This window comes from Microcaecilia unicolor, chromosome 2 (assembly GCF_901765095.1).
Source record: "Microcaecilia unicolor chromosome 2, aMicUni1.1, whole genome shotgun sequence".
Classification (NCBI taxonomy): Eukaryota; Metazoa; Chordata; class Amphibia; order Gymnophiona; family Siphonopidae; genus Microcaecilia; species Microcaecilia unicolor.
Genome location: NC_044032.1, coordinates 225,152,283 through 225,180,147, shown reverse-complemented (window position 1 = coordinate 225,180,147; position 27,865 = coordinate 225,152,283). Strand labels below are relative to the sequence as shown.

The window sequence follows — 27,865 nt, the reverse complement described above, 5'->3', positions numbered from 1 at the left end:
CTCACCACTGCCTCCAGCCTCTGTAGATGGCACTTCTTACCCTGCTGGGGGAAGAGAGACACAGAGTTAGGCAATTCATAGAAGGGAAGTGCATAGATCCATGTAAATATTAATCTGAAACTGGACTAGGTAGAAATTAAGCAAACTTTTCATACTTGCCTAGGAGTACTACGAACATTTGCTTGTTTAACTGTTTCTGATCCCTGGGTGACACTGGCACATTCTTACCAAAAAAATTGATACCAAGTTCCAAATTGGCAACTTTCTCCTGGTCTTCTCTGTCTGGTCTTATTTCCTAGTTTTGTCAGACCTGATTGTTCCAAAAACACTGCTAATTCTCTTTTTTGAGACTCTTTTATTCCTTTTTTACTTTCCATTCTCCTAGATTGTTGGAATGAAATTGTACTCAAAGGATTGAGAATGTCTGTCCATCTGGTGGGGAAATAGCTATATGAATATTTAATGGATTGGGACCAAGTTTGGGGAGTATGGGAAGAGGGGGGAACTGGTAGAAAGACATCTGGAGGGGCATTTTCAAAAGAATTTTCAAGTCAGAATTGGGAAGTCCCACTCATAATGTCCAAAAAGAAAAGTCTTATCTCACAGCCATTTTCGAACAGGAAAAACACTGCCATTTCCTGTTCGAAAATATGTGAGAACATCCAAAATGAAAAGCCATTTTCCAATAAAACATCCAAATTATGAATGCCACAAAAAAAAAACCAGGGACAAGGATGTTTGTCTGGCAGCATTTGTACAAAAATGGCACACAGATGTCCCTGCAGAGGGGCAGCCTATTGATCAAAGCAGTGGATTAATCCAGTGCACCCAGGTTTATATTTCACTTCAACTCTTCTATTTTAAATGGTGAGCCCTCCAGAGACATGGAAATACCTACTGTATCTGACTATACACCATCTCAATTGCCCTCAGGCTTGCAGGCGTCTTTAATATTTAGGTACAGTAGGTACCATATATCTCTGTTTCTCTAAGTCTCACAATTTAAAGCTTAAAAAAAGAGAATTGAAGTGGAATTTGAACCTGTGTCTCCTGGTTTACATTCCACTGCATTGACTTCTAGACTACCATTCAGACCTGCTTGAGCTGTGTTCAGAATGCCCAAAATACCTGATGTTGGGCCAGATGCACTAAACTTAATGAGCCATTAACACGCAAGTAGTAAACCCTGGCATGCTCTAAAGACTTTTTTCCGACGACCGTAGCAGCTAACAAAAACGGAATGCAGATGAGCAAATTGTTTAGAAACCCTATTGTAATGAGATGCACTAACCTTTTCCAATTGCCTTAACGCTGGAAAATCTAACGAGAGGTCTATACCTCTCGTTGGGGCTGCGCGGGATTGAAAAACTGCTACAAAAGTAACAAAAACAAAAAAAAATCGGGGGAAAAAAGTCAAGTGCTCATCAGTGCAATAATAAAAACATCTATTTTGGCCGTCATTCCCCCCACCCAAGGCGCCACGCTTCTCACCCCCTCCGATGCGCTTCGATCCGGAGGACAGTGCAGTTGAGGACGCCCATCCAAAAAAACGCCCATTTTGGCCGCCTTTCCCCCCCTGCAATAATAAAAACTTTTTTTTTGGCTGTGCTTCACTCAGCTGAGAGACCTGGAAGTCCCTGAGCCAATCACAACGCATTTAGCTGACCTAAATGCGCTGTGATTGGCTCAGAGACTTCCAGGTCTCTCAGCTGAATGAAGAACGGCCAAAAAAGACGTTTTTATTATTGCAGGGGGGGGGGGGGGGAAGGCGGCCAAAATGGGCGGTTTTTTTGGATGGGCATCCTCAACTGCACTGTCTTCTGGACTGAGGTGCATCGGAGGGGGTGAGCAGCGCGGCGTCTTCGGGGGTGGCAATGACGGCCAAAATAGACGTTTTTATTATTGCAGGGAGGGATGCGGCCAAAATGGGCGGTTTTATTGGATGGGCGTCCTCAACTGCACTGAGCCGCATCGGAGGGGGTGAGCGGCGCAGCGTCTTTGGGCGCCACAGGGAGGCGTATTTGGCATGCGCAGAGCAGCCAGCATAACGCTTGGCTGCTCTGCGCATGCTCGACCGGCCGATTGGCCGAGTGTTTAACGATGGAATAGAGAATGCAAGTGAGCTACAACGAGCAGCTCATTTGCATTCCTATTCCTTGATGCATGCCCGTTCCTTACCGATTCGCTAAGGGAATTGGTAAGGGAAGGGCGCTTACGATTGTTTAGTGCATCTGGGTTGTTGTCAGGGAGAATTGTTTCCCTATCAGGTGTGAAGGAGGGGGACAGTAATCACTGGGGGGATGAAGGAAGGGTCATGTCTTAATCCCTCCAGTGGTCAACTACTCAATCAGGGCACCCTGGATGTGACTGAAATCGGTCAAACTTAGGATGCCCTTCTTTTTTGACTTGGATGTTTCTTCCCATTTGATCATCACGGTTTGGGCCCTCTGTAGTCCCACCCTAAACACGCCCCCTTGCTATCTGGACAAAGTGCAGTGTAGGATGTCCAAATTCTGCTTTTTTAAAATCACGATTTAAATGTTTTTGGCAGATGGTCTTTTTGGGGGCATTTTGAGATGTCCATCTGCTTTGAAAATTAGCTCCATTGCGCTTAATATTTGAAGGATTTAAGGTTCTAATTTTGAGAGTAATGCTACTAAATTGGCTTCTTTGTAAATTTACTAGGGTTGAGTGCCCAAAATTATGCTCAAAATTTCACTAAACACCTAAATTTAGGAGCATAAAAAGTAGGTGGCAATGGGGTACATTTAGGACAGGAAAAAAGCTTAGCAGATTTTCAGGATTAGGTTTATAAATCTAGGTGAACGGCAATCCTAAATGTAGAAGCATAATTTCTAAGCACCTAAATTAAGATAAGTTTTTAATTAAGGGTCCTTTTACTAAGGCGTGCTAACAAATTTAGTGTGCGCTAAATGATAAGACACCTATAGGAATATAATGGGTGTCATCATTTAGCATGCACTAAATCTGTTAGCACACCTTAGTAAAAGGACCCCTCAGGCCCCTGACTGAAAATAAAGCACAAATTTAGGTACCTAAATTTAAGAGCTCAGCTTTTTGACTACTGGGCCATCAAGTTTGAAAATGGACCAGATTGGACGAGGGTCTAGAGAAGTAAAGTTTCCCAAATTATGGCGCAATGCATTTCTGTGATCCAAGGCATTCCAGCTCCTGCAGCATAGACTATTTCCTTGCAGCTCTTTCTCCCCTTCTCTCTACTATCCCAGTCAGACATGCACAGAGCCAAACCACAGACTAGGATTGCCAACTTTTTGACAGATTAAAACCTGACACCTGCCCTGCTCCATTTCCATTCCTTGCTCTGCCCATACCTCTTCCTTGTCCCACTACCATGACCCCACCACAAGTCCCTTGTCACATCTACTGTTGTACCTTTCTCCCACCCACCCTTCTACAACAGTCTGCACTAGGATTGCCATCTCAGATGAAAAAACTGCCACATGTTCTAGGATTCTTTCACAAACACTGTCTGACGTTATAACAAATTAAAATTATATTAATTTTTTCATGTTCCCTCAGTAAGGCCTCCACTGGAAAACACTATGCAGAGACCTGTAGCACTAACTCCTAGGACTCAAAGAGCAAGAACCTTATCTGTGAAAAGGAAGCACTGTAAATATTACACCAGGCCATACAATACATCATCTACCGGGTTGTTTACTAAAGTTTAGATCAAGCTATCTGCAGCAGGGCCCATAGGAATAAAATGGGTCCTGCTACAGATAACTCAAGCTAAGCTTTAGCAAACAAAACAACCCCCCCCCCCCCCCCCCCTAGTGAGAAAGCAGAATAAGCAGAACAAATGGGACTGGTAGAGATCTCCACACAGAAACAATATGCTAGCAGAATACAGCTTCTTGCCACACATGTAAAGCACAGACAGGCTCTCAACAAATACGAACCAAGGGCTACAGATCAGTAATAGAGATAAAAGGGGAAAAGTGTAAACTTCAAGATGTCAAACTTGCATATACAGCAATACTAGAGAAAAAGAAACTGAAATGCACGATATGAGAAATACACATTTCCCAATGATGACATATTGCAATTAATAAATTCAAAATAAAATAACATTTTTCTACCTTTGTAGTCTGAGCATTTTATTTTCCATTCAATTTGGTCCAAGTGTCTCTTCTGCATTTCTCTGTTCTTTCTGTCTTTCCAGTATCTCCTGTACAGTTGATATTTCTTTTCTCTCCATGTCCACTCTCCATCTTCTCTGTGTCCCCATCTGTCCTGTCCAGCATTTCTCCTCTGTGTCCCTGCTCCTATCCTCCCTTTCCCCATGTTCAGCATCTGACCTCTTAGTGTCCCTATCCTTCCCTTATATTCAGCATTGGCCCTCTCTGTACCTATCCCATCCATCTTTCGTTTTGATAATACGGTCGAGGCACCCAAATCTCAACATTTACGACGACCTTAGAGATGGTCGTGCCCGTTTTTCGGCGATAATGGAAACCGAGGACGCCCATCTCAAAATGACCAACTCCAAGCTATTTGGTCGTGGGAGGAGCCAGCATTCAAAGTGCACTGGTCCCCCTGACATGCCAGGACACCAACTGGGCACCCTAGGGGGCACTGCAGTGGACTTCACAAATTGCTCCCAGGTGCATAACTCCCTTACCTTGGGAGCTGAGCCCCCCAACCCCCCCCCCAAAAACCCACTCCCCACAACTGTACACCACTACCATAGCCCTAGGGGTGAAGGGGAGCACCTAGATGTGGGTACAGTGGGTTTCAGGTGGGTTTTGAAGGGCTCACATTTACCAGCACAAGTATAACAGGTAGGGGGGCATTGCACCCACTAAAACTGCTTCAGGGACCTGCATACTGCTGTCATGGAGCTGGGTATGACATTTGAGGCTGGCAAAAAAATTTTTTTAATTTTTTTCTCAGGGTGGGAGGGGGTTGGTGACCACTGGGGGAGTAAGGGGAGGTCATCCCCGATTCCCTCCGGTGGTCATCTGTTCAGTTCGGGCACCTTTTTGAGGCTTGGTCGTGAACAAAAATGGACCAAGTTGACCAAATGCTCGTCAGGGACGCCCTTCTTTTTTCCACTATCGGCCGAGGACGCGCATCTCTTAAGCACGCCCCAGTCCTGCCTTCGCTACACCTCCAACATGCCCCCGTGAACTTTGGTCATCCCTGCGACGGACTGCAGTTGAGGGCGCCCAAAATCGGCTTTCGATTATGCCGATTTGGGTGACCCTGAGAGAAGGACGCCCATCTCCTGATTTGTGTCAGATGACGGGCGCCCTTCTCTTTCAAAAATGCCCCTGATTGTCTGACAGGTCATACTGAAGTTATAAAAAGAAGTAATCTTGTACAGGCTTCTGAGTTTAGAAGTAGCATTAACAAAAGTAAAACTGTCAGTAGCTGATGTGACATTGACAACAGCAATAGCAAAAGGAATGGAGTTTACACAGCCTGCACTAGTAAAGTCCACCAATTAACATTGTCCAGATTAAGCAGGTCCTGGGCTTGGATAGTCCCACAGATCATCAACAAAGTCAGGAGCAAGAGGTTGATTGCACTACCATTCCCCTGAGATATCACGAAGCCAAAGAGGAGGGACCCGATCTACAGAGTGGTCAAGAGCAACAAAGGAGACCGCAGGGAAGTCTGAACCAGACAAAACCACAGGATCAGCAGGAGGAACTATCCCCAGATCAGAAGAGGTGGGATCACTTCCAGGCTTGAGACGGATGTGGTGTATCCTAGCAGATCTCACAACATTGACGGCAGAATGAGTTGCCAGCAGCACTTGTAATGGGCCGATCCACCTGGGTAAGCATGAATTCTTATGTTTCCAAACCTTGACCCAAACCCAGTCTCCCAGACTGTAGGAGTGCAGCGCATGGTCCAGCGGCACTGATTGCGCCAACACTTCAGTTCTGTGAAGTGAAGCCAGAGAGTGCTGTAGAGACAGAACATAAGAGTTTAGTGAATTAACCTATGCCTGAGTGAGGAAGAGAGGGTTGTCCATTTCTTATACAATACAGGAGGTCTTCCAAACAACAGCTCAAAAAGGAGATAACAGTGAGGTTTCTGAGGTCTTGTACGTAAAGCAAACAATACAAGGGGCAAAGCATCAGGCCACCCGAGTTTTGTTTTGGTACAAATCTTTCCCAGTAAAGTCTTCTTGGGGGGGGGGGGGGGGGAGAACTAGAGGTGCTGAACTCAAACTTTCCCGGAAGGCAGTACCGGATGTGGTGAATCCCCTCATTCTCGGATGGTAGACCAAGGGTGGGGGGGTGACCCTCCCACTGTATCTGGTGATAGATCTGGAGAAAGTGTAGATCTGGTGGAGGTGCACCCCATTTCTCCTGCTAGTAGATCTACAGGGGATTTGGTTGGTTTGTATGGGGATATGGTGGTAAAAAGGATGATTTTGACTCTAAACTGTACGGGGTTTGCATTGACACTACAGTTTTGCCAACATGGTACTTTTTATTTCTTCTGTGCTTTCCTCTTCTTAGATGAAGATAACAGGAAAGGACAAGTACCCAGGAGAGGTGAGTCTTGTGGGGCACAGTTCTGAAAAGGAGCGTTTGTGGGGGAGGGGTGCCAAGGAGAAAATTAAGACTTTGTGTGCAGCAATACCTATTTCTGAACAGTTTTCTTTGACATCTTGTCTCCTTGTTTTTACAGAAGAAGACGTGGAGGGGCATTTTTGAAAGAAACGTCCAAGTTGTGATTTGGATGTCCTTGCAAAACATCCATATCCAGGGGCGGGGAAAACCGTATTTTTGAAAAAAGATGGACGCCCATCTTTCATTTCGAAAATACCGTCAGAGATGTCCAAATCCTTAAATTTGGACGTCCCTAGACATGGACGTTTCTGACTTTCGACGAATTTTGAAACCAAAGATGTCCATGTCAAAAACGTTCAAATGCAAACCATTTGGAGGTGGGAGGAGCCAGCATTTGTAGTGCACTGGTCCCCCTGACATGCCAGGACACCAAGCGTGCACCCTAGGGGGCACTGCAGTGGACTTCATAAAATGCATTAAATTCCAGGGTAGGACAAACAAACAAGATTTTTTAATCAGCTTCAGGATAAGCTTATTTCTTTCTTTGCAGTTACTGTACATACTCTGTTACTGATACTAGTTAGTGGACAACTTGGTTTTTTTTTTTATTTTGAAATCAAGCTGAAAGATTTTGTTACAAGAGAAATCCTCTCCTAGTTAACCTTCAGGAACAGTTTAATGAACAACTGTATTCTGTATTGTTAAGCAGAGCTGTTGTTTATTGTATGCGAATAGTTATCCTAAGTTAGATAACACAAGCAGATCTAGTAGAGCAAAGTATGGCACCCAGCTAAGCCAGTGTCTCAAAGCATGGGGGTCTGGATTTCTGGAGGGGAGTTCATATCCTGCAAAGCATGGAAGTCTCAGTACTGTCCAAGCCAACGCTTACAGTGTCAGCCAAAATGTGAAATTATACAGAACAACCAATTCATGATCTGAATGTTTTTCTTTTCTCGGCTTTGTGATACAGCGTGGAGACTCACACTTTCAAAGAGTACAACATAATCTATCGTGTAACTAATGATGATTGTTTTTTTTCATGTTTTTGTTACAGGTAACAAATAAGAACTGCGGAGCCTTTCCTCCAGGAAGGTGGACACACACACACAGAAAATTAGAACATCTTTTTGATTTTAAGCAATGCTGAAATAGCATGATCAAAGAAATAGGTTTGCTTAGCTTCAAAAGGAAAATGACAGTGTTGAATTCCATAAGTACAGTCTAGGTACTCCCCTGTGAATACATATATGTACCACGGGATTGATTCTCTTGTTACTGTATATAGGAGGCTTAAATTTGGTAGAATGATTGGTGAGAGCAACTGGTAATAATCATCAGGCTCACTTTCTTGCAATGATATTATTGTGCAGTTGTCTAAAACACTAAGATCCCCATTTACTAAGGTGTGCTAGTGTTTTTAGCGCAGTAAACGCTAGTCGCTCATATGTTTCTATGGGCGACTTAGCGTTTAGCATGTGCTAAACATTAGCGTGCACTAAAAACACTAGTGTGCCTTTAGCGCAGCTTAGTAAACAGAGCCCGAAGTGCCTACTAATGCAGGAGCAAGCCACTTCTACCCACAACTGCTGGAGATACTGATGAGATTATGGAGCTTGTAAATATACTAACATTTTTTGTTTTTTCTCCAGACTGGAAGAATTCACATGTTCCTCCCCCCCCCCCCCCCCCCCCAAGCTGACAGACCTACTACTACTTATCATTTCTATAGTGCTACTAGACGTATGCAGTGCTGTACACTTAAACATGAAGAGACGGACCCTGCTCGACAGAGCTTACAATCTAATTAGGACAGACAAACAAGAGATAAGGGAATATTAAAGTGAAGATGATAAAATAAGGGTTCTGAACAAGTGAATAAGGGTTAGGAGTTAAAAGCAGCATCAAAAAAGTGGGCTTTTAGCTTAGATTTGAAGATGGCCAGAGATGGAGCTTGACATACCAGCTCACTCAAAGTGGTCTGGTTTAAATCAGTTTTGTCTCAACAACGACATCAAAAACATAGGGCCTGTACATTTACATTTATAGTTACTTTAGTAAATTTTATTTATTTATTTGTTACATTTGTAGCCCACATTTTCCCACCTATTTGCAGGCTGAATGTGGCTTACATAGTACCGTAAAGGCGTTCGCCAACTCCGGTATGAACAAATACAGTAATGTTGTGGTAGAATAAGGTTCATGTGTACAGACACATTAGGGAATCGTAGAGAGGAAGAGAATCGTAGAGAAGAAGAGTTATTATATTGATGCAGGAATTACCACTATTGTTAGCAGAATCTGTGGTACTTCAGGAGTCAAACACCACACACCAGAATGAGAGAGGAATCTTCTTTATTTGCCAGCAAACAAAGTAGGACATCAGCGCTAGCTCTCTCCTTCTCTTCAGCTCTCTGTGTCTTGTGTCTCCTGTCTTGGTTCCTTCTAGTCTAACGTAAGCTGCTTCTGTTCTCATTTATATAGGGTCCTAAACCCTTCTAGCCCCCCCTTTCTCACCAGATGGTAAGGAATAGATTGATTACCCTGTCTTGAACTAATTATCTCTACACATTTACTCAAAAATATCAGTTACATAGGTTTGAGATATTTCCTAAACTGACCTATGACCTGGGGCCTCTCAAACTAGACAATGTGGCACCTATCTCCTGCATTTTATTATTATTAAATTCTCAGATTCCCAGCTAACTTCATAGTAACTGCTAACTGGACTCTGGCATTCATTAAGGGGCCAAGGGGCCAGTCTTGCTTAATGGCACACAGACATGGTTTGTTATTACTTTCAGGAGGCCAGTCCTACACTTAGCTATAATCCATCAAGGAAAAGACTTGACTTTTCCTGACCTCTTTCACCTAGCTAGGACTGTGGATAATTCAAACCAGATGATGACCTCTTAAACTGCAGACAAATCTCACTTGAAAGTCAGACACTGAATTGAAAAGATATTTTACAGGGAGAAATAAAACTTATTAATTAAACAGAATAAAACATATTTTAAAATAAGCAGAAATCAGAATTCCTTATAAGACAGAATCTAAATTATCACCTATTTCCTTCTCTCTCTAAACAGCATTCAGCCTAATCTTTTAAAACAGCTTGCTTGCTGATCCCCTCGAGATTGTCCAGTATGCCTTGCTAGAATGGCATCCAGATGTGGTAAATATGAACTAGTCTTAACAATCCATCACTCAAAAAGGGACAAAGAAAGTTTCATTTCTCACTGACCTTTCTAACCTCTAGTCTAGCAAAAGCTAGACATTTGAGTAATTAAAACCAGATGGCATTCTACCACTTTACAGGACTGAACCAAACTTAAACAGAATTAACAAATTAATATGATTTCTCTGCCCAGGCTGCCTCAATATGTCCATTACGAGCTTTGGTTTCGTTGTGTTGTAGGGTACAGGCATTTAAGTTGGGTCAGTAGGGTATGCCTTTTTGAACAGGTTAGTTTTTAATGATTTCCGGAAGTTTAGGTGATCATAAGTTGTTTTCACGGCTTTTGGTAATGTGTTCCATAGTTGTGTGCTTATGTAGGAAAAGCTGGATGCATACGTTGATTTGTATTTGAGTCCTTTGCAGCTTGGGTAGTGGAGATTTAGGTATGTTCGTGTTGATCCTGTTGTGTTTCTGGTTGGTGAAGAAAAGGATGCCGCCACTTTTGTAGAGAAGGCTAGACGATATTTAATATAAACAGTGTATTTACAATTTTTCTGCATAGCTCAATGGGCTATTGCAGGAAGCATTTCTTGATAAGCAATATACAAGCCAGAATGAATGATCAAAACAAAGCAATGTAAAGCAAAGAAATCAGGATGCTATATACAGACAAAGAAATCAGAGACAGACAAAGAAAAATTTAAAATGCTTGCTACGTCTTTGTTTCCCTCTAGTTTTATACCGGGCCTCTGACTAATTCTCTCATACAACATTCCTGTGCAAGTCTCTGAATACCACAAACTGTTAATCATGTGCAGAACATCTGCTTTCACTTACTGCTCCCCCTTCTTTCCAGACTTTCTGGAGCCGTGCCTCTGGCTAATGTGGGCCCCATCATGTCCCAGGAGATTTTAGTGTTGAAACTGTTCTTTGAAGCATTCCACTTCCATTTTTTTATGCTTTTATTCAACATTTTTATGCTTTTATTCAACATCCTCCCTTTGAGGACTGATATTCCAGGCCTCAACACATCTGTTTCAGCTCCAGTCTGTTTTCTTACCTCCCTTCTAAATCTCCTCCCCCCTTGTTTGTGGCATTCAGTTTCTGCACGCTTTTTCAATATTTTTGGCTGACATATTAAAGTTCTATTTATTCTGAATTTCAGTTATCATTGTTATTTTAAAAACATCCTGGCACATCTTTGCAAACATGCTAATACATGTTGCATTAAACAGATTCAATTGTACTAGGGTACAAAATTTATATCTCTTGAGGTATATAATTTATTAGGACAGTGAGCTTCATCAAAGGGAAGTACACTGTCATTCATTCTTACTTTTCATTAGCTGATGTGGCATTACAAATTACACAAATTAAAAGCATAACATTCATTGAATCAGTTGTTACAACATTCTGCGTGTAAGTGCACTTTATCGGGGGAATGTGTTCAGTTGTCATACTATTAATCAGACACCAAAATGATGTCTGTGGGTACTTGTCCATAAGCAAGGCTTGCTTATAAATAGTCTCATTTGTCCAATGAAGGTTTTCATCATCTCTTACACAGGTATTATTGGGATCACAGTCATGGTGCCCACTCAATTTTATCATTGTAGTCCCATACATCATAGCTGGCAAGGACAAGGTGGGCACATATGGTACAATCAGTCAAATTCAATATTTTGGCCGCTGCAACAAGTCTATTATCATATGTGTTCATTGTCCATTAACAAACAACAACATCCCAATACCATCATGTTTCGGGACATGTTTGTTTATTCTTTGTCCATTTCAATATTATTAGTTCGTCGAATATCTGATAAGTGTATCCAAGAAGTATGACCTTCCAGACAGGCAGCGGTCTGAGTAAGGGCCGTGATAGCAAAAGGCCCTACATACACAGGATCCTTCCATGTTTTATGTGTAAAGTTCTTTCGCAGTACTAGATCACCTACTTTAAAAGCACAAACATCATTAGTAGTCCCTGCCTGTGATGCTACATTTGTTCGGATCATATCACTTGTCAGGTTCAACATAGGTTGTAGCTTTTGCCAGTACTGAGCTGTGCTATCAGTACTTGCTGTCTGCATCGGGAAGAAATGACGTCCTGTCTGAATTTGGAATGGGGTCAATTTAGTACGCCCATTAGGTTGGGCCCTTATAACCATCAAAGCTAATGGTAACAAATCAAGCCAGGTATATGGTTTACCTGCTGTTTCCTTGTTTAAAGCCTTCAGTAATACTCTCAATTTAGTTTTTAAAATACCATTGTAGCGTTCCACCAAACCATTGGAGGTGGGGCGATACACTGATACTTTTCTGTGTGTTAAACCCATAATCGTTGCCATTTCTTTCAAAACACTGTTATTAAAATGTGTCCCGTTATCAGAAATTATTCTAGACGGACATCCATGCCTTGGCATAATATGAGTTATCAGGCATTGTACCACCTCATGTGCTGTCTCCCTTTTACATGGAAATGCTTCTATCCACCTTGAAAAAGCATCCACCCAAACTAACAAATACCTTTTTCCCTGCACTGGAACAATCATATCAGTGAAATCTATATACCATTCTTTTGCTGGGCCTTCTGGTATTGGAAGTGTCCCAGGTGATATTTTAGGACCTCGTTTAGGTATGTTAATATTGCAAACCATGCAATTTTGCACAACCTGTTGAATCAGGTTATCAATTTTTAAAGTCCAAAATCTTTGCTCAAATTGTTGCCTCATTGTTTCCTTATTCCAATGCATGGTTGCATGCCACTCAGCCAATACCTTAATCGCCTGGCTCATTGGCATACAAGGTAATCCTTCTTCTGCATTAAACCATTCACTTCCCAATTTCATACATCCTCTCTTCAACCATTTTTCACTTTCCTGTCCCTCTGGCTGCCACATTTCAATCTTATCTACATTCGTAAGTGGCCCTTCCTGTGTCTGTCTAGTATTATACAAAATCTTTTCACTTTGCTTAACCACCTCCGTTGCTGCTGCATCAGCCATTGCATTACCTAGTGCTTCAAAGGTTGGCTTTTCAGTGTGGGCCGGGGTCCACACAACTGCAGTTTTTCTACCTTCACGTTCCCTTCTTGCCAAAATTTCAAACAGCAATTTCCAATATGTGTAATGTTGTAAATTTTTACCTGCACTGGTTATCATCCCCCTACGCTGCCATTTTAATATATGATACTGTAGTGAACTTGCAACGTAACCACTATCAGTATATATAGTGACATTTTGAGTCATATCAGTGTGTTGTAAGGCCGTAATAACGGCTAAAAGTTCAGCATGCTGTGCAGTCTGGTTAGGAGGGGTTTTATATTGTACTTGCATTATCTTTCTTAGATTCTCATCTACCTGCACGCAGGCAAAGCCTGCAACAGTCCTTTCACAAGCTCCATCTGTAAACCATATTAATCCATCAGATAAGGGTTCAAAAGTAAGACAGTGAAATGTAGGGATTTCTATAGTATCGATCTCACCCTCTAGATTGACAGGAAAAAGCAGATCTATCTTATTTCTCTGTTCTTTAGTTAATGGTATTATTCTTATATCTTGTCCTAAAAGTACTGCTTGATATTTTCCAAATCTAGTGGCTGTCAATGCTGTTTGGCTAGGGCTCAACAGTGTTTTAATCGTGTGGTTGGTATGTATTACAATAGGAACAAAAGGCATTTGTGCTCTCCATTTACCTACTGCAGCCACTATAGCTGTCAGTAACTTTGGTATTTCTTTCATTCCCTTTTCCACATGATTAAAAGAGCCTGACAAAAAAGCTACTGGTGCATTTACTTCATTGTTTTGATTAATCATAGCTGCCCAACTATTTCCCATGTCTTTTACCCACAAATGCACAGGTGATTGGATATCTATTACTGCTAACGGTCCTGGAGATAACAAATCCCTCACAATCTTAGCCAGTACCATCTTATCCTGCTCTTCCAATACAATGAGTGTATTCTTTGGTGTAGCTGCGGGCAGTTTCAAATGTTTATACAGTCTCATTACTTTTTGTGTATAATTTGGTATCCATTGTCTGCAGTAATTTAACATTCCCAAAACAGCACGTAACTGGGTAACTGTTTGCGGTACCGGAGTCTCATTTAAAATAGATATAACCTCCGGTATAATTACCTTATGTTCTGCTGAAACATTTTGTCCTAAAAAGGTGACAGTAGACTGAGCTATAACACATTTTTCCCTGTTACATTTATATCCTAACTCTCCTAATAACAAAAATAATTTTGTAGTCCAATCTAGGCATTCTGCTTCAGTCTCAGCAGACAGTAGAATATCATCTACATAGACAAACAATGACACCGTGTCAGGCAATTGACTCCTGAAATCCTTTAAATCCATCATTAGTTGTTTTGAGAATACCGATGGACTATCAGTAAAGCCTTGAGGCATCCTAGTCCACCTGTATGCCTCATTCTGTACTATAAATGACGTCAAATCCCTAGACTCTGGATGAAGAGGTATTGAAAAGAATGCATTAGACAAGTCAATAACAGTGTTATATGCATATATATTCTGGGTATGCAAAAGTGTAGCAGGATTTGCACAAATCGGAAATTGATTTTTTGTAACCTCATTTAGCTCTCTTAAATCATGTACTATCCTTACATTGTTTTCCCCTTTCGGGACAGGAAACAATGGGGTATTATACGGGGATACTGAAGGTTCAATAATACCACATTTCAATAATTTACCAATGTGTTCCAGGGTTTTGGATACTAATTTAGGTCGTATGGGGTAAGGGTCTTGCTTCGGCCCCTTTGCCCCTTCTATTAATTCTATCTTATGGGGTTTTGCATTTATGGCTAGTCCATATGGTGAATCACTTGTACTCCAAATATGTTGTGGTAATTCTTCCATAACCCATACTTTATTTTCATTATTCAACTGTTGGACCATGGTGAGCAAACTTGGTATTTCTTTATTTCCAAAATCTAAACACAATCCTAATTGAGACAATAAGTCTCTACCACACAAATTTACTGGGCAATCAGGTGCCACTAAAAAGGGTACCACAGCCTCCCTTGAACCGTGCGGTTGGCATTCCAAGCGCACCAGAGTCGGTTCCGTTAGCCTTTTTCTTTGTTCTATCCCCGTAAATCCCACTGTTGTTCTATACTGATTTGAAAGCTTAACTCCCAGTGGTTTTGCACATAACACAGAGGTACTCGCCCCTGTATCTATCAAAAATCTCACAGGAGTTCCATATTTGCCAATTGTCAATGTAATAAAGGGTTCCCTTGTGTCTAACCTGAAAATCATTCCCTCTTCCTGACACTGGTCTGCTTCCAGTCAATAGCATTGGTCTGGAGTATTCTGCCAAGTTGGAAAAGCATTTACAGTACCCTGTCTCTGTACTGCAGCTCCTGGTCCCTGTGATTGCGTCGCTGGCTGCTGTATTGCAGTCTGCGGGGCACTCACAGGCATCCCTACTACTTGTGGCATTAATCCTTGCTGCGTCTGCATTTGTACTTGGGGCATTCCTGCATTCTGATAACATTCTGAAGCATAGTAACCATATTGCTGACAAATCATATTGTTCAGATGTTATTAAAGATTTTAAATCACCTCTTTCACCTAGCCCTACACACAGAACTTAGGACTGTGACTAATTCAAACCAGATGATCTCTTAAAACTGCAGAAATCTCACTTAAAAAAGGGTCAAACAAAGTTAAATTGCAAAGTCATTCCACATAGAGAATTAGAAACAGAATAACACATATTTTAAAATAAACAGAGATCAGAATTCCCTATAAGACAAAGAACTTATTTAAATCTAATCTAAAACAATCTTTTAAAAGGAACAAAGAAAAAATTTCAGTTCTTCTTGACCTTTCTAACCGTTAGCTTAGCAACAGCCAGACACCGAGAAATCAAAAACAGATGACATTCCTCAACCTTCAGGCTGAACCAAAGGCTGATTTTCCTGTTCTCGCTGTATTTTTTCTACATCTGCATGAAGAAGATCTGCTGCTAAAGAAAATAAATTCCAAATTGTAAGATGCTTCTCTAAGCTGTTCTTCTTTTTCTTATTTTCTTGTAAATAGCTCAGGAGAGATAATAATTTTGGACGATCAAACGATCCATCCTGAGACCAGCTCAAAACAGAATCTTTTCCTTCATATTTGACCCATTTCTCATGTATTTTTTCAATCTGTTTTTTTTCTAATGGGAATAATTCTATGACATGCTGCAAAGGGGAGCATTTTTTTGAACTATCTAAATCTAAATACATAGCATATACAGGAGGCTTTTCTTTCTTATCTGCCCCTTTCCCTTTCATTGTATTCTGACTATTACAATTTCTCCTATAAAGCCACAATCTACAAAAATATACTAATGCACTTAAACAAAGAAAATATACAAAAAAGAAAACTACAAAGCTAAACAAATATACCACTAATAAGTCCACAATGTAAGCTTACTCACGCGTCTTTTTATTTCTCTTTAGCAAGCTCAGGAGTCGTAGCCTGTATGTCCACGTCAGTAGGTTGATCACGTCCACTTACGTGGTGCACAGAAATCAGGCGTAAACAACGCTTGCTCTCTCTCAGAATCCTGTAAAAAACTTCATTAACAACAACTTAATCTCGCCTTCTCTTTTCCGTGTGCGGCCTACTCCTACTCCTGGCTGGCTCGCCACTTTGAAGAAAAGGATGCCGCCACTTTTGTAGAGAAGGCTAGACGATATTTAATATAAACAGTGTATTTACAATTTTTCTGCATAGCTCAATGGGCTATTGCAGGAAGCATTTCTTGATAAGCAATATACAAGCCAGAATGAATGATCAAAACAAAGCAATGTAAAGCAAAGAAATCAGGATGCTATATACAGACAAAGAAATCAGAGACAGACAAAGAAAAATTTAAAATGCTTGCTACGTCTTTGTTTCCCTCTAGTTTTATACCGGGCCTCTGACTAATTCTCTCATACAACATTCCTGTGCAAGTCTCTGAATACCACAAACTGTTAATCATGTGCAGAACATCTGCTTTCACTTACTGCTCCCCCTTCTTTCCAGACTTTCTGGAGCCGTGCCTCTGGCTAATGTGGGCCCCATCATGTCCCAGGAGATTTTAGTGTTGAAACTGTTCTTTGAAGCATTCCACTTCCATTTTTTTATGCTTTTATTCAACATTTTTATGCTTTTATTCAACATTGGTAGGTCTATGAGGTCTGTCATGTATCCCAGGGCTTCGCCGTAGTTAACTCTATGAAATGCAATTGTTTTTTAAGCATCCAGATAAAAAGTTGAAGGATTTACTTTTTGTCAGGATTAGGTTAGGTTAATTGTAGATACAATTTATTTACTCTTTTGCTAGAGAGGAGTTAAAAAAATAGCTAATTCTCTGTGCTATGTCTTTTGAGACTGAGCCTTTGTACATTTAGGGGGTTGTTTACTAAAGCTTAGCTCAAGTTATCTGCAGCAGGGCCCATAAGAATAAAATGGGCCCTGCTGCAGATAACTCAAGTTAAGTTTTAGTAAACAACCCCCTTAGTGAAGCAATATTTTGTATTTACATTTATTGTGAAGTAAAGTATTACTAACCCAAAACAGGAGCTGTTTGTTTTATTTGACAGACATAGTGCAGAAACCTGACGTGGAATTCCGATATTCCTGTTCCAGATTTACTTGCTATTGAGATTTGCAGCATTCCCAGACACTATTAAATGCTGGACACTCATCTACTTACATGACAGTGAATATTGCACATGGACTTTTTACTGATTGTACAAGATTTAGAAAAGAGGTACAAACATGCTATTTTGCTACTCAACATGTAGTCCCTCTGTGTTACTGAGGGGCTAAAGCCCTTAGTGCTCATAAAGGAACTGAACTAATAATATGTACCATACTGAGCATCTTAACTTCATAAGAACATAAGAATAGCCATCTTTGAACGTTTTCATCTAACCCAGTATCCTGCTTCTGACAGTGGCCAATCTAGGTCACAAGAACCTGGCAGAAACCCAATTGCTAGCAACTTTCCATACTACCAATCCCGGGGCAAGCAGTGGCTTTCTCCATGTCCATCTTAATAACAGACTATGGACTTTTCCTCCAGGAACTTGTCCAAAACTTTTTAAACCCAGATACACTAACCGCCGTTTTCATATCCTCCGACAACTTAACTATTCTTTGAGTGAAAAAATATTTCCTATTTGTTTTAAAAGTATTTCCTTGTAATTTCTTGAGTGTCCCCTGGTCTTTGTACTTTTTGAAAGAGTGAAAAATCGATTCACTTTTACCCATTCTACTCCACTCAGGATTTTGTAGACCTTAATCATATCCCTCCTCAGCCGTCTCTTTTCCAAGTTTCAAGTAAGATAGTTTCAGAGAAGAGCTGTGTGCATTCCAACTTCAACACTGATGGCCTTCCACAATAAACACAGACTGAAGACACGGTGGAGCAGGCAGTTATCTACATGGCTTTGTTCAGGAGCTGGCTGGGAAACTTCAGCTTAGAGTCGAAGAGGGAAAGGAGAGACTTACCACACAGAAAGCGCCAAAGCACTTTTCCAGGCAGCCTACAGGGTGAGATCAGTTATACTTTCCATATTTGGGGCAGGGTAGAAAGCATTGCCATGTTCCAAGTGAATCAGAACCTTTTGGATATAGTCTTAGGTTAGCACCAGTAGAGTTATGTTTCAGGAATAGTTATTAGTTGCACCATAGGCGGTTGGTGGCCCAACTGTTTGGAGAGGCTAAAGGGGGTGGGGTTAGGGGTGGAGCCAGGGGCAGAGCTTACGCACAGAAAAAAAAGTAAAAATAAAATAGTCACAATTAATACCTTTTATTAAATTTAGATATTAGATATGTAGCATATGTCAAAGAATAAAGTGGTTGCTCAAAGCATATACTAACCACAATCACTCAACTGCAAAACACTATGCACAACTTTGTGCAAAAACACACTCAGAACCTTACTGTACCATAAATATTACACTGGGCAGAACCTAATACACCAATATACCACCCATACGGAAAATGCAGACCATCAACAATATGAAACAAGGGATCACAATATAACAATTCTCACGTAGAGCCACAAAACACCCTTTTAGGGTGGATAGTGTTCACAATGAGCTCCTTTTATTAACGACCATATGTAGATCCTTCAAGAGGTGGTGTGTCATGATTTAGGCTCTACACCCTTTCTGATGTTTTGGTGCCACCTCAGTAAGGCCAACACAATCTCTCCACTGCAAAACACTATACACAAACTTGTGCAAAAACACACTCATAACCTTACCAAACCATAACAGCACTAATTCCAAGGACAGGACCAGCTACAACCTTATGCGTGGAAAGGCAGCACTGTAATTACACCTGGCTCTAAAACACCAGTACACAACCTAGTGAAACAAAAACAAAACAAAAAGGGCTGCAAATACTACACACTAGCAGAATACTGCACCTTGATCACACATGAAAAACACATGACAACAGGGAAAGGGGAAAGGGAAATGAGACTTGATATACTGTCTTTCTGAGGTTTTTTGCAACTACATTCAAAGTGGTTTACATACATTCAGGTACTTATTTTGTACCAGGGGCAATGGAGGGTTAAGTGACTTGCCCAGAGTCACAAGAAGGTGCAGTGGGAATCAAACTCAGTTCCCCAGGATCAAAGTCCACTGCACTAGGGTAAATCTCTCTTATCTGCACCCTTCTCCTCCACTGCTAACTCCAGACTCCGTTCCTTTTATCTTGCTGCACCTTATGCCTGGAATAGACTTCCTGAGCCGGTACGTCAAACTCCATCTCTGGCCGTCTTCAAATCTAAGCTAAAAGCCCACCTTTTTGATGCTGCTTTTAACTCCTAACTCTTGTTCAGAACCCTTATTTTATCATCCTCACTTTAATATTCCCTTATCTCTTGTTTGCCCTGTTTGTCTGTCCTAATTCGATTGTAAGCTCTGTCGAGCAGGGAGTGTATTCATGTTCAAGTATACGTCTAGTAGCACTGTAGAAATGATAAGTAGTAGTACCGTGTTTCCCCGAAAATAAGACAGTCTTATATTTATTTTTCCTCCCCAAAACACGCTAGGTCTTATTTTCGGGGGGATGTCTTATTTTCTGGGAAACATCAGTCGTCGTCCCCCACCCGAGGTCGCCTGGCCCCCCCTCCATCGCTCCCGGAACTAACCTGAAGCTCCTTTCACCTTCGCAAGTTCGGATTCGGAGCAGCAGCATGGCAGACCTCTCCTTCCTTCCGTGTCCCGCCCTCGCCTGACGTAACATAATGTCAGGCGAGGGCGGGGCACGGAAGGAAGGAGAGGTCTGCCCTGTTGCTGCTTGCTGCTCCGAATCCGAACTTGCGAAGGTAAAAGGAGCTTCAGGTTAGTTCCGGGAGCGACGGAGGGGGGGCCAGGCGACCTTGGAGGGGGGGGGCGCGACCTCGGGTGGCTCTCGGCGGCCCTGCTTAAAAAAAACGTTTGGTAGGTCTTACTTTTGGGGGGATGTCTTATATTTTAAATTTGCAGGAAAACCCTGGTAGGTCTTATTTTCGGGGTAGGTCCTATTTTTGGGGAAACACGGTAGTAGTATGAAGGCAAAATACTGAACTGGAAAGTTACCTCAAGAAGTCAGACTCCGCATGCAGCAATACTAGAAAAATTGAAACCTACATGCAAAATATCGCAGATGCACATTTCCAAAAGCTGACATATTCCAATTAATAAATTCTGAATAAAATACTTTTTTCTACCTTTGTTGTCTGATCATTTAGTTTTTCTATTCGCTTTGGTCCTAAGTGTCTTCTCTTTTATGCAGTATCTTCTTTCCATTTGATATTTTTTCTCTCACCATGTCCGCCATCCTCCTGTGTTCTTATGCGTACTGCCTACCATCTGTAGCCCTGTCCCTATCCTTTCTCCAGTTTCAGCATCTGCCCTCAAAGTGTTCCGATCCTGCCCTTAAATTCAGCAATTCTCCCTCCATCCATATCCAGCATTTCTCCTCACTCCCCTCCCCTCCATCCATGTGCATCTCCTTCCTGACTTCCCTCCCCTCCATCCATCCATGTCCAGCAATTCTCCTCTCTCCCCTGCCCTCCCCTCCATCAATGTCCAGCAACTCTCCATTCTCCCTTGCCCTCTCCTCCATCCACCCATATCCAGCAATTCTCCTCTCTCCCCTGCCCTCTCCTCCAACCATCCATATCCAGCAAATTTGCTTTCCCCCTGCTCCCTCCATCTATCCATGTCCAGCAATTCCCCTCGCTCCCCTGCCCTCCCCTCCATCCATGTCCAGCAACTCTCCTTTCTCTCCTGCCCTCTCATCCATCCATCTCCAGCAAATTTGCTCTCTCCCTTGCCCCCTCCATGTCCAGCAATTCTTCTCTCTCCCCTGCCCTCCCCTCCATCCATTATTGTCCAGCTATTCTCCTCTCTCCCCTGCCCTCCCCTCCTCTCCAGCGATCTCTTTTCTCCCCCTGCCCTCCCCTCCTCTCCATGTCCAGTGATCTGTTCTCTCCCCCTGCTCTCCCCTCCTCTCCATGTCCAGCAATCTCTTCTCTCCCCCTGCCCTCCCCTCCCATCCATGTCCAGTGATTCTCCCTGCCCTCCTTCAGCTCCCTGACAGCCCTCCTCTCTGTTACTTCCTGCCCCCCCCCCCCCCCGCACGTTTAACCCTTTTACTTTCAGTGGCAGCGATGTCAATGAAGAAGAAAGCACTGCGGGCTCGCCTCCAGCTTCTCCCTTCCCTCACACAGTGTCCCGCCTTCTGCAATGATGTATTTCGTGTTTCTGCAAGGGCGGGACACTATGTGAGGGAAGGGAGAAGCTGGAGGCAAGCCCACAGTGCTTTCTTCTTCACTGACGTCACTGCCACTGAAAGTAAAAGGGTTAAACACACACAAACGGAGGGAGGGGGAGGAGGGAGGAACGGAGAGGAGGAGGGTTGCCGGTCGGGGAGCTGAGGGTGGGAAGGAAGGAAGGACTGTCGGAGAGCTGCCTGGCTGCAGCACTGCACCAGCCCTGAGTTTGGGGGGAAGCAGCCAGGGGAAGGTCACAGCTGAGATGGAGAGGCTTAGCCTCCCCAAGCCTCTTATACGGGGTGCCTATGAGTTGCACTGATCTTCTTACCTTACTGTTCTACGATGTACTGATAAGTCTTGCTGCTAAGTTTTCCTTATTGCTTTGCCATGCTGATATATCTATATTTATCTATGTATAAAAGAAAAAAAATATATATATACATATTATAATATATTTTCAAAGTGTGGCATTTTTGTCTCATATTGCCAGCAAAACCTTCGTGAGAACCCTTTGTTCTGGACCCATTATAGGGCAAAATCATACTCTAAATAGATGTGACAAGCTACAAATTCAAACCAGAGTAATTATTAGCTAAGCTAATCACCTTATTAGCCCTACAGACTGAACTGACCAGAACAGAAACCTGACAAACTTACACTCATGAACACTCACCTTAACTGCCTTTGAAACACTGCAATGACAACAGAATAACTCCAAACGTGAACTCACCAATTTCAGAGGGCCTGCCAGAGTACTCTAAGGTCACTCAGTATTCCCAAAGGTGAGCTGGGATCTCATCTGCGCCGATGCCAATTGATGGGACAGACCAGGGAACCCCTCAACCAGGAAAGAGAGGCATAAATCAAGGGGGACTCGAGGAAACCAACACTGAAAGGGAAACATTGAAATTAGAACATAGAAATTCCTAACTGTGAGGTGGAAGTAACCTAATATTTCTACTGCTGTCAGGAGTATGACTACCATTGACCAAGTCTGGCAAACAGCCCAGGGCTGCCCATTGATAGGGGTTGTCTGCTGTTGGTCATCTCATCACATTGGCTCCCCCAGCATTCTGCTCTCAACCCTTGTGGTCTGGCATCGGTCTCTCCCTTTTCTTCTCCCCTTCCCACTCTTTTTTTTCTGTGGATGTGGCATAGGGGGAGAGGGAGATATTCCAGACTTGCAGAGAGGTTGGAAGAGATGCCAGACCTGCAGGGTGGAGAGGGAGAGATGCCAGACCCATGAAGGGGAGGGGAAAGAGACATATCAGACCTATGAAGAGGAAGAGATACCAGACCTGCATGGGGTGGGGGGGGGGGGGGTGGGGTGGGGGAGGAAAGATGCATTTCTCTCTCTCTCCACGTCCATGGGTTTGGCATCTATCCTTCTCCCCTTCCTTCCCTCTTTCTCTTTTCCACAGGTCTAGTGGTCTGGTATGTCTTTTTCTCCCCTCACCTAATAAGTCTGGCATCTCTCCCGCTCCACCCTGCAGGTCTGGCATCTCTTCCAACCCTTCTGCAGGTTTGACATCCTTCCTCTCTCCCCAGGGATGTCTTTTAGACTCAAGGAAGAAGGAAAAGGAGGAATGCATCTCTCTCTCTCTCTCATTTCCTCCTCCTCTATGGATCTGGCATCTCTCCCTCTCCTCCCCATGGTTCTGGCATCTCTCTTCCCTCCCCCCCCCCCACACTGTGGGTGTGGCATTTCTTCTTCCCCCCCCCCCCAAAAGAGGCCTCTCTCTCCCCCATCCATGGGTTTGGCAAGACCTCCCAAGGGGGGGGGGGGGGAGAGAAGAAATGTAACGCCCACAGTGGAGGGAAGGAGAGATGCTAGGCTCAGGAGGGGAGAGGGAGAGATGTACAATAAAATCTTTAAAAGCCAGAAAGGAACTACAAATAAAATAAAGGAAAGCAAATAGACATTCATAAGAAAACATTCTCAACTTATTCACTGGAATCATAAATGATACAGCACAGTCATGCAACCTTTCACTCAACTGTGGAGAACCTCCTTCTATATACACAGGGTAGCCGGCCACCCAGAAAGCAGATTTTGCGGGTCATTGCCTGAGAAAACATGGGGGTTTTTTAACCCACCTTTAAACTTACTGTAAGAGGCCTCTGAATGCAAAGAAAGAGGTAAGTTGTTCCATAGAAATGGAGCCAGAAAGTTGAAGGCACTCTTTCTGGTGGATTCCCAATAAGTCTATTATTATTAATAGAACAGAGATAATGTACAGGAATGTAAGAGATCGTAAGCTGGGCAAGATAATCAAGTAGACCTGTATGAAGAGTTTTGTCAGTTAAATAATTTTAAAATGAATTCTTTGTTCAACTGGGAGCCAGCGAGTATTGCTAAGGAGAGAAGTAATATGGTCTCTTCGCTTTGCCCAACACAGGAGTTATGCTGTTGTATTCTGTAGTGTTTGAGGTTGATTTATGTTAGATTTGGAATTGCCTGCATGCCACCATGTTACAGTAGTCAAGTTGAGGGCCTATAAAAGCATGGAATAAAGTGTGCAGCACAAAGAGCAGTACAGACCTAAGGGGTACTTTTACAAAGTCGCGCTAAAAAATGGCTTGCGGTAGTATAGGCGTGGGTTTTGGGCGCATGTCGATCCATTTTTTAGCGCGCCTGTAAAAAAGGCCTTTTTTTGCTGATAATGGACGTGCAATAAAATGAAAATTGCTGCGCATCCATTTTGGGTCTGAGACCTTATCGCCAGCCATTGACCTAGCGGTAAAGACTCACACGATAACCGGGCGGTAATGACCTACAAGCACCAAATGCCACTTGGCGCGCATCCATTACGCGCGCTAGAAAATAAAAAAAATTTTTCAGACGCGCGTAGCGGACGTGCACAAAAAATGAAATTACCGCAACAGCCAAGCGGTAGTCGGGCGGTAACTACATTTTGGCGCGCATTGGACATGCATAGATGCTTACGCAGCTTAGTAAAAGGATCCTAAAGTTTGTGGAATACCAAAAAGCCTGTTTTCAGTACTGAGAATTGAAGTGAGAAACTCAATCTAAAGTCAAGGATGACACCCAAATATTTAAATTGTCTGACAGGTTGAACTGGTACCAAATCGAACGAGAGTAAAGGCAGGAGGAGCTAGAAGGTGTCGTCTTTTCAGAGATTGAGAACTAGCTGGCATAAAAATTGGTGCTGATGTCTGTTTGAATTAGAGAGGCAAGGGGACTGAGAAAAAGATTTTAGAACAGGTAAAATTCTAGGCCCTTGGGAACCCCACAGGGTAATGAATAAGAGGCAGACTGTGTATCAGAAAGTGTAAGTCGAAAGGTGCAGCCTTGAAGAAAAGACATAAACCGCCTATGGACTGTGCCCGTTAATCTTATGAAGGTAAGACACTGCAGGAAATGTTTGTGATCAATAACACCAAAGGCCACTGAGAGAACAAGGGATACAGCAAGATCAATGAAACCATCATCAAGTCTATTGTAAATTTCACTAAGAGGAGAAGCCATCATGGTCTCTGTACTGAAGCCAGATCTAAAACCAGACTGATGGGGATATAATGCTAACTAAGGCAGATTCTGAATGAGACTGTAACTGGTTAAAACACAATGTGCGCAGTCATTTTCACCAAAAATGGAAGGTTGGAAATAGGACAGTAATTTGAAGGGACTGAGGGATCAGATGAAAGTTTTTAAAGGATTGGGTGAATAACAACTGTTTTTAAATAAGAACAATACCTTCAGATAGTCTAGAAGTGATAAAATGATGGATAAATGGTAGTAAGTCAAAAGAGGGGAGCTTGAGCCAGGATGATGGAATTGGGCTAAGACTACAAGTAGTGGCATTCATAAAAGAGAAAAGTTTTGTTATGATTTCAAACAATGGTAAGTTAAAAGATGACCAAGGGGAACTTGAGGAAAAGATGAAGGTTCCAAAGAGGATGCTGTTAGTGAAAAAGATGACTGCAAAGAGGAAACTTTAATGAGAAATTATTGAGCCAATGTACCTGGAGATGGTACCACAGAAAGATCATGTTTTCGCTGAGTTCTGGTGAGGGTACAGAAAATTGAAAATAGTTTTTTGCTAGAGCTCATAACATTCTGGGTCTTAGTGTAAATATTTGTTTTTTTACCCACTATACACTTTTTTTTTTAATCAACTCACTTCCCTTTTTCAAGAATTGATTCTTTTTGTGTGTGTGTGTGTTTTTTTTACTCTATATTTCAGATTCAGCTTTTCCTTAAGGAGCACTTAAGTACCAAGACTACAGAATTTCCCCCTTAATCCTGGTACGGTAAGTATATCTCCAGAATCTCAACCCAGCTAAGTATATATTACTGTTTCCCTATCATTGGAGAGGAATGAAAATGTTCCTTAGATGCCTCACATCTGTGCTGACATGTAACCACCTAGTTTTGATCTTCTTGCTTGAACCCGGTCTTTGGTCTTTCCTGAAACATTGGGGCCCTGCTTCAGCACTGCAACTTCTTCTAGTTTTCTGTTGTTCTCACTAGTATAGATTTCCTACTAAACCTGTCCTTATCAACAAAAAAGGAAAGATCCTATCTCCCTTCAAGAGGCGTAGCTAGGAGGAGGAGGTGCAAGGGGAGCAGCCGTGCCCCCCAAATGGATTTTGAATGAAACAGTGCCTATGCAGATCGGTCCTTTGGCCTTGCACTGGCACGTAGTTTACAAAATATCTGCTTCGCCTGATGTCAAAACCTGGCTACGCTTTTGCTCCTTCCCTTTCCTTGTGCACAATAGGAAACTAGGACTTCAAACCTGTTAAACTCTTTTTGGGCTTACTACCTAGTTAAAAGAAAGAATAATTGGAAATCCTTTCTTTGTTTAACCCTATGCCAAATATTATTTTCCCTATGCGGCAAGAAGTACACTGATTTTTTTTTCTTTCCACTCAGACTTTCCAATACAAGCAGACTCTCTCACAATAATTAGTTCCTGCATATCCAATGGTTTATTTCTTTCTCCTTTAATGAGAGGAAATTTCTCTTAAAGCTAATTTCTCTTATAGCCTTTAGGGCCTGGCTACAGCTTCAGGCCTGGACTGAAATGGAATTAGATACAGAATCCCCTACAGTCAGTTTTCTGCCTGAGCATTCTCTCACTGTTTTTCACACACAATATTTGTTAGCATAGACCACTAGTATTTAAACTGTTCTTTAGTTTCCCACAACATCTCACCACAAGTTCACCTCCAATTCCATTTTTAAAAAATGTATTGTATTTTAACGTCTGACATATATTCAACTTCTTAGATACCGCAATTTCAAACACTTTCCAAGCCTTTCAGACACGTTTCCTAACTCTTTTTTTCGACATCAAGTAAGGAGACATTCACACATCTGATCTCCAGCTAACCTTCAGCTGTTCTCCAATTGACAACTAAGCTGTAACCAAGGTGATAGTGATTCTAAATATGTTATTTTTCCCGCTACAACCTCTCTCAGTCAATCAGATACATGCACTTGGGATGTTCTTTATTTTTTGCATGCATGGAACTGTACCTTTGCAGTTCAAAATCTCTATTTTGAACTGTCTGAATCTCCATAGACTCTATAAGTAAAGGATTTTAGAGTTTTTCCACAGAAATTACTGAATATTATACCCCAAACCATTTTAAGCTCATATCAGACCAAAATTATCAATACTGTATTTTTACCCATATTTTAAAGAACAGTGGGCTACACACTCACATTTTTTTCACAAAATTGTCTAAAATCACCTCAGACTTCAACTTGAAAAATTAAAATAACTCTTTCATGATCTCAACTGGCAGGTTTTCCTTAACAGGTGTCCTTGAACCCATTTTTCTACCTCATAAAATGACATTTTTAACCCACAAAACACACTTAACCTGATCTAAAATTATCTCATCCCACCTCCTCACTCCCCAAACAACAGAGAACTAATATGTTTTAAAGCAGTGGCACACACTCAGGGCCTTCAGGGAAATGCTATGACCTCCTCACATGCTTTTTTTTTTTTTTTTTTTTTTTTAAACATTTTTTTTTTTGTGTACCTGATCAGCGGATTGGTTGTTGGCATGGCAAGAAGGATGCGACTTGCACCTCCTGAGCTCCTCTCAGGGCCTTCAGTGGAATTAGTGAATCCCTCTCTAGCTGCTTTTTTTGTTGTTGTTTACCTTTTGCAGGTCAGCGATTGGTTGCTGGCATCATGCCAGCAACCAATCGCTGGCCTTCAAAAGGTAAACCACACACAAAAAAGCAGCTAGGGATAGGGGAATAGGGGATTTGCTATTCACTGAAATTGAAGCTGTCTTCCTCCTCATGCGGCCACTTGGTGCACCCTAAACATACAAACTTAAATCT

General features: G+C 42.1%; 1 long non-coding RNA gene across 1 annotated transcript; it reads right to left on the bottom strand.

Moving 5' to 3' along the window:
* Position 1: 1 nt before the first annotated feature.
* On the bottom strand, positions 2-27,631 carry LOC115462353. The gene is made up of 3 exons (XR_003940831.1): positions 27,556-27,631; positions 22,265-22,423; positions 2-44 (listed from the first exon to the last, which is right to left on the bottom strand). It is a non-coding gene; the product is annotated as an uncharacterized LOC115462353 (long non-coding RNA).
* Positions 27,632-27,865: the final 234 nt, after the last annotated feature.